Here is an 8,609-nt window from a genome sequence, read left to right on the forward strand (position 1 = left end):
TGTGCTACAACCACACCAAGAAAGCAAGGCAACCACACATAAAAAGAACTACTGTGTAGGTAACAAGAAAGAAAGAACCTAACATCAAGCATAGCTACTCAAGCAACATAGAGCAAGGCATTTTATCTAACTTTACACAAGCACAATGACATCATATTAATTCACAAGTTACTTATTGTTAGAACAAGGGTGACAAGAGCAAAGTTATGCATAGGGCAATCAATCATGATGATGCATGCTTCGTCCTATTCGTCCTCACAAAATTACCAGCCTAAGGTGGTAATCACGTTCTATATCGGTGGCATAATACGCACACTCTCGATATATAGCTAGTCGTTAGCTACAAACAATCTACGCATTCGTGGTTAGCGTACCTGCAGAAAATTTCATTTCAGCCCAACCCAACAATGATATAAGTGCATGAAATGAAACACTAGACTCTAGGTTGAAAGCTAAATGCTCCCACAACTCACACTTACCTGAGCGTAGGTGCGACGTTGCAAAATTTAAATCTATCAACATATATGGCTAATTCATATATGAGGGCTACCTCTACCATTTGACCACAGGGTAGCATAGTGCGGTCATTATACATACATACCTTGGCCTGGGCGTAGATGTAAATTGATCCATACATTACCACTCAAGTGAATGGCATCCATACAATAGCACGCCGTATGGACGACGAAATAAAAATTGCAGTAAGTAAATCCCCCCATAGTTAGTACATAACTAAGCCACCTAAAGGTCCTTAGTTGGGCATAGAGGAATGACCACTGGCATACTTAGATTAAAAGTTTAGATTTGAACACACCTATATATAGCTATAAGTTGTCAAAACTGATTTTTATAAGGAAAAGCTTTGTTTCAAATACACATGTGACATGTTTACTGTTGAACCTTGCTCCGATGCCAGCTGTCATGGAACCGTCCAAATTATAAGAGCACAAGTACAAAAACAATCACCGAAGCGATCAATTTATCATACTTGAGCCCATATAACTCCGGTAGTCCAACAAAATCACGAGGGATTTCGAACCAACCAACATACAAGCCAAGATCGTAGTGATTCAACATAACAAGTCACACGTTACATACATTTAGCAAGTAGTTCGAATACATCGGAGTTCGATAAGGTTATTACAACTCAAGTTTACAAATAGCGGAAGCAAAGTAATTTGAAACCAATATCACTTTTATTTCAAATACATGCCAGTACCATGGTCCATTCCAACAAAAGCATCATAGATGAGGTAAGTAGGAAGGATCATGCCCATGATCTTACTCCTTCCCTATAGCAGGAGTCATCCAAATCTTGCAGTAGCTATGATACATCACAACCTGCAACAAGTGGGAATAAACCCTGAGTACGAGAATGTACTCAGCTAGACTTACCCGTCATAAACCAGAAATAAATGACACCAAGGAGTATGCAAGGCTGATATATAAGTGGAGCTTGTTGGACAACATTTTGCATAGAAAGCTTAAGTATAAATAGTTAAACCTTTCTTATTTAGCATCCATTTAATTCTCATTAACCTATCAACTAGATTAGCACCTGTACTATAGCAATCACTTGATTAATATCAATCAATAATAACCATATCAGGTTTATCAAGGATGTGATCATCATCATCATCATAGAACCATTAAGTTATTTAGTGAATGCTACGTTTGCCGCTGCTCTGTCAAGTTCTCACTATCCGGGAGAGACGGCGATTCGAATCGATTCCTATCCAGCTGGAGGGGTATTCCTAGCACTCACCCAAGCATCCCCCGTCGGAGAGCCAACGGGTCACCTTTGGTACGACTCAGGAATCGCGGTTCCGATCAGCGCCGCACTCCCAGGGCTACCACTCTGCCAGGGAGGTCAGGAATTTTAACTCACCTTCCTTTGGACTTACGCCAATGGTCCCCCGCACACCGCACTTCCTCCGGTAGTGCGCACTTTATACTTGCCGGTCTTCCGGCCTGCGTCATACTACTAGGCTTCGCGGTCGGAACGAGTTATCCGGCCAACTAAGTGTTAGGCATGCGTTCAACCTGACAAGAGGACGTGCAACGATCGGTCCTTAACCGACACAGACGGGGATAGATCCACACCCAAGACCTCCATGCCTTGTTGCTTCACTATCATCATCCCGCCCGGTCTCCTTTCATATTATTAACACATGGTTCTTTTCCACGATAGCAAATATAGCCAACCGTGATCCGGAATCCACCTATATCTCGCAGGTGACAGGAAATCACCTGGCTTCTACCGAGCTAAGCATGGCTAAGCATAGACGTGATCCTGACTAATTAGGATTCAGGTTATATATATACTGGACAAGGAAGGGTGTATATATGCAGCAAGGGTTTCATCCAACTCCTATACTTAATGCAACAATACATATATAACATATATATACTCATTCACTTTCAGAAAGTAGGAGGCTTATAATGCTCCGGGGCTTGCCTGGAATGTGACACCGAGTCAGATTTGTTAGCTTGCTCCGTCTTGGTGACATCTAAGATCATAACACTTGCTTAATCATCCATCTTCGGGATGATCCACCATCACGTCCTTCACGTGGTTCATCTAGCGTACCTAGATGACATGCAAGATGCAAGTGCATGAACACATGGAAGTGCAATAGACAAAGCATTACACACAAGAAGCATGGCAAGAGCATGGTTACACTAAACACACTTAAGCACATCTCATTGCTCAACTTAATGATTACACAACCAACATGCTAAGCCAACAAGGAATGTAACACTAAACATATTAGACATGGCATACATGTTTCACTAGGTCTCAGGTATATTAACTTGGCCATTACCAAAGACATGAGTCATTCATAGCAATATACCAAGCAACAGTAATACAAGGAATCTGCCATTTTTAGGACTGTTAACAGCAGCTGAGGAAATAAATCATAACTGGAGTTACACAACTCCAAAAGACATGAATTAAGACATTCTGGAAAGCTTAAGAAATTATCTACATTTCATATTTAGACATCAAAGCATGATTCTCAACTTAAGCTGGTCGAAATTATAAAGTTCCAGAATCTGTCCCTGACAAACAGAGAGCAGCCATTTCTGAAATCAAACTTTGAACAGACATAACTCACAAACCACAAGGCTAAATACTACCAAATTTTAACAGCAGCTAGATAGGTGAATTATCTACAACTTTGCTATGAACAAGATTCCTATAAAACACCATTTACGTATTGTAATCCAAACAGTTCCACAAACTGTCCAGAAACAATCAATTGCAAACAATTAATTATTAACTTATGTTTCAAACATGCATTTGAGCAAAACCATTGTTACCAACAGTTTGCACATATCTAAAGAACACCAGAAAACATAGTGGTCATTACCAAATAAATTTATTTAATGCATTTCTTAATTTATTTGTATAATAAGGTGAATTAAAGAACATATAACAAAAGTGCTCAATAAATTCCACCAAAATTACAGTAGCTTCTAAACACTATACATAGCCCACTGTATAAATGTCACTGTATTTGAATAAAGATATCAACATCTATGAAAAAGATAAATTGCTATTGCAATTAACCATGTGAGAATAAGATAAATGCACAAACCATATTTTCTTCACACACATGGCCATATCATAATAAACATGATACAAAAATATCATAGAATTGTACTGGAACAACATTTTCTATTTTTACATTTTTATTTATAATTATAAACCATTTATCAAGCCCTATGAAGACATCTCTGTTCAAATCATGGACAGAATCTGTCATGCCACATTAAACAGCTATAACTTGAGGTTCACATGTCCATAATTTATGGTTGTGTACTTTCTAGAAAGCTTACGAAATTGTAAACAACTTTGTTATAAACTTCTAGAGCTAAATCTACAACTAACAAGGTCTTACATAACAAACAATGCAATCCAGTCTGGGTTTAGACAGAAACTGGAACAGTACTTTAAACCACTATAACTAAACATATGCTTAACCACAAATTGTGCTATTTATCTTTTTGGAAAGCTTATGAAAAGTACTACAACTCATATATTTTCATCCAGGCATGATTCACAACCTAACTGAGCCAAACAATATAAACATGCAGATCCACTCAGAATAGGAGCAAAGCAACACAGAGCATTTGTTATTTTTATAACTCTTAATCTATCAAGCCTAAATTCACCAAACTTTTTCCAGACATCAAATATAATATGAAAAGCTTGTCACAATATTTTCACATTTATTTTAGCAATAATACAGTGGTTATGAAAAAGACAAATATAGCAAGCAATTAAAACCGAACTGCATAAATCAATTTTTACTGCTAAAACTGCAAACGAAACATGGCATATTATCGATCTACTGCATAGAGAATTTCATAAGGATTATAAAAAGTCCACATTTGCTATTTTACGACTTTTCTACGAATTTCTATGCATTTCCAAAGTTTAACCACGAAATCTGCAAAAACAAAACAAAAAGAAAAACACTTTTGCCTCGGGAACCCTGGATCTTCCATGAATCACGCCACAGCCCACAAACACTATTCATATGAGTCTTGGCTTCGCATCTGGAACCCTGAGTTGTTTCATATTCTAACCCAAGGTCCTTTCTTCTGCCTGTTACGAACAGAGACCGAACCGGGAGATGAAGGAGGACTCCGGCCAGCCGACGGTTGCTGTAGGGGAAGGCATGGCCACGCCCTGGCCATGTCCTTGCGGTCGAAGCAGCAGCACAGAGGGGCGCAGCAGCATCTGCAGTTGGGCAGCAAGGGCACAGAGCAGAGCGCCGACAGCCATGGTGGCTCCGCTCTGGAGGCGCTGGGGTTGGAGAGAGCGAGCCAGGGGGTGGAGAGGGGTGAGGAAGGCGCTGGCGTGTGTGTCCACTTCGACAGCCGGGCGTGGGGAGGGCTCTGGGCGAGCAGCAGAGGAGGAGGGGGCGCACTCGGGCATGGATGCCACGCAGCCGCGACGTGTCCACCCGTTGAGGCATTTCACCGAACACGTGTCGAGCAGCAAAGTGGCTTAGGTGGGACGCGCTTTGGGCCGGTTCTGGACCGAATTTGGTAATGGACCAAAAACGAAGTTTGCTCTACTCTTGACACTCTCCAACTTTGATTAAGGTGCCATGGTCATTAGAGTTACAGATTAGAAGATAATTTGATGCCAATCTATGAGTGTCAATGAATTGACAATGATTAGCAAAACTCAAAATTGGTGACCAAAACGAAGTCAAACTGGTGTCATCTTTTGGTATGCTCTAGAACACAATATGTACTCCAACTTTTATTTTGGGACCCAAGCAAGTTGTTCATAAGAATTAGGAGAACGCGGGATGCCAACATGACGAACTGAAATTCCACACTTAGAAATCCGAAATGCTGGAATTTACAGCAGATTCGAACTTGTGCCTATTATTTGACAGGATTAGAAGATGACTCAGACTTGGGCACTTTAACAAAGTTTGTAGCATAAAAACTATACTACAACTTTTATTAAAGGACCTTGTACTGTTTCTGCTTGGTTAGTAAGATACAAAGCTCCCAACTAGGATACCCGAAACTGAGCACCTTGAGGACTTAGCCAAATTTCTGGGGTTCCAAAACAGCACTGCATTGAATCTTGTGAGCTCAATTTGACTAGGATAGTTACCAAACTAGCTCTTGACCATTAAATAAAGTTTGTTCTACAGAAGCAAAACTACAACTTTTATTTAAGGTCAAACCTCATAACTGGTACCAAATTCAAACTTTCACTTTGGTCAAAGTATCAACTTGATAAAGCTCAAACTAGGATTTTAGAGCAAATAAAGCATTTTCTTGGCACAAGCTCAACATGAACCCTTCATGACCTTTGTTGTAGAGTTCATCTAGAGTCGTTTGGTCAAGATTGCAAGATTAGGTTAGTAACCCAAGGTTCCATTCACTTAATAAGGTCATTCCAACAAGCATGTAACTTATTATTTCATTTGACCTTTTGAATCCAAACTCCATGAAACTTTTGAGTGATCAACCTAGGTAGAGATGGAGATGATACACATGAAAGAAGCACCATCAACAACCACAAGCTTTATTATGCAGGATCATCAAGCATTCACTTGTCGCAACATCAAAGTATGTTTCATACTATCATATATGAACAATTGATGCTTATGCTCATGAAACGTGAGTGCCAAAATGCAAGACAAACACCTGGGGTGTTACAGTGATGGCGATCACCAAGAGTAACAAGCAAAGAACTCTCACTTGACCCAAACAAGGCTCTAGAGAGTGGTGGATGCACACTTGACTCTAGGAACTCACTAGAGAAGGATTCTCTCAAGAAAACACTCAAATCTCAATCCTCTCTAGGCTCTTTGCAACTCTCTTGCTCCACAACAAGTTTCTCTGATGTTCAAATGGGCAGGAGAGCTTTCATGGACGAGGTGGAGGAGTATAAATACTATCCACAAAGTCCAAAGGTCGGCCAACCGTTTTCCACTGAAAATGGGGTCACCGGACGCACATTATGTTGCACCGGACGCACTGCACCGAGCGTCCGGTGCTTCATAACGGCTAACTGTACTTCTTTCTGACAGGTCACCGGACGCTAACTTCCAGCGCCCGGTGCACCATCCGGTGCTTGGGGGAACCTTACAAGCTCCCTGCGCATGGGACCGGACGCTACCCGGCGCATCCGGTGCTAGCGTCCGGTGCTTGGGGAAAGCTTGCAACCTCCCTAGGTAAGGGACCGGACGCTACCCGGTGTGTCCGGTGCTAGCGTCCGGTGCCTAACCCTAAGCACGGCACTGTTCTAACTGCTAAGGACCTCACCGGACGCACTCACAGAGCGTCCAGTACAGCGTCCGGTGCCCCTTTGGGCACCTAAACTTCGTCGAAACGCGATCGCTCCAAAACGAAGTTGGTTTCTCTCGATCTAAGGACTACCTCTGAGCTGCCTAGTGCTAGGTTTACCAAGTGTGCACCACACCTAAACCTAAAGCCTTGCCTAAGTCAAGCTACTAGATCAAAGCCCCTCCTAATAGTACGGTCAAAGGAAAACAAAGTCCTAAACTACTCTAAGTGCCCTTCTTCACCGTGTGGCACTCAGACATAGTCTAGTCTTGACGATGTCCATCCGTCCTTTGAAAACTGAAACGATTTCCACTATTAAGTAGGCATGTACGTCCCTGTCCATCGAGTACCTATTTACCATGACCTTACCTATGACTTTGCCTCTACAAAACACACGTTAGTCATAGTAAACAACAATGTCATTAATCACCGAAATCACTAGGGGCCTAGATGCTCTTTCAATCTCCCCCTTTTTGGTGATTGATGACAACCTCGAGTATGAAAAGAGTTGAGGTTTTTAAAGAGACTTGGTTTCAATAAGCATGTTACAATAAGAACAAAAAGGATTAGTCATGCTTATATCAACCAAGTCCAATACCCTGCATCCAAATATGTGAGTGGTATACGACAGGATATAAACATAAGGCTCATAAGTACATCTGAGTAAAACGCGGAAGCAAAGGTAATATGAGCCAAAACACATGACATTAAGATATCACATAAAGCACAAGTCATGTCTCACAACCAAAGTATCTCACACAAGTGCAATGCATAGAAGTAAACGTGATGCATGATAAGTAGCACACATGAAAAGTATCTCAAAAGAATAAACACCTAAACACCCTCTCTAGCTCCCCCTAACTCCTAACTCTCTCATACGCCTCTCTCCCCCTTTGGCATCAAGCGCCAAAAACCTAAGAAGTAGGTGGAGGAGGCGGAGCAGTGGAGTCCCTCGGCACGGCCTCAAAGCGAGCTGCATCATCTGAACTGTCGACCGTCGAGGCAGAAGAGGTGGAGTGACCCTCTGAAGCTGTAGGTGTTGGCGAAGCTGTCCGGGTCTGCTTTGTGGGTACTGGAGCTGTCACGGGCTGTGCTGGCTGCTCGAGTCCGGATGACGAAGCGGGCACGGACTCGGTCACTGTAGCTGTCGTCTCTGGCACGGTGGAAGACGGTGCAAGCTGCTCGGACGACGCTACAGACGACGACAGAAGCTCTGTGGTGGTGACTGGCGCCGTAAAGACTGTAGGGGCCTGCAGAGGAGGAGGCATAGGGTCACCAGTCAGAGCACTGTAGGTGAAGCTAAGGTGCAGATCTGTCGACGAGTCCCACACAAGCTGTGACGCTGACACTGACTGAGGAGTGAAGCCGGAGCGGAGAGGAGTAAACTGAGGTACCTGCTCAAAGCCTGAAGAGATAGCACCCTGCGAGACCTGGTGCTGTGGCGTCGAGAACGGCTGACTCTGAGCAGGTAGCTGGAGAGGCTGCTGGGACTGGCTCTGAGTCTGTGGCGCAGGAGTGGGTGGCCTGACAGTCGAAGTGCCTGGGAGCTGAATCTGCGGTAGCTGAATCCCTGAGGCGGCCATGAGAGCGGCCATCATCGCTGTCTGCTGAGCCTGGAACGCAAGCTGCTGCTCCTGAAAAGTGAGAAGCTGTCGCTGGAGCTCATCCTGCCTGGCCTGCACGGCTGCATTGATGGCAGCCTGGTCCCTGTCACGCCTCGCCTGCTCCTCAGCTGCATGGCGCTGGTCTGCCCTCATACCCAATAGAATAGGAAGAAGAGC

This window comes from Sorghum bicolor, chromosome 6 (genome assembly GCF_000003195.3).
Source record: "Sorghum bicolor cultivar BTx623 chromosome 6, Sorghum_bicolor_NCBIv3, whole genome shotgun sequence".
Lineage (NCBI taxonomy): Eukaryota > Viridiplantae > Streptophyta > Magnoliopsida > Poales > Poaceae > Sorghum > Sorghum bicolor.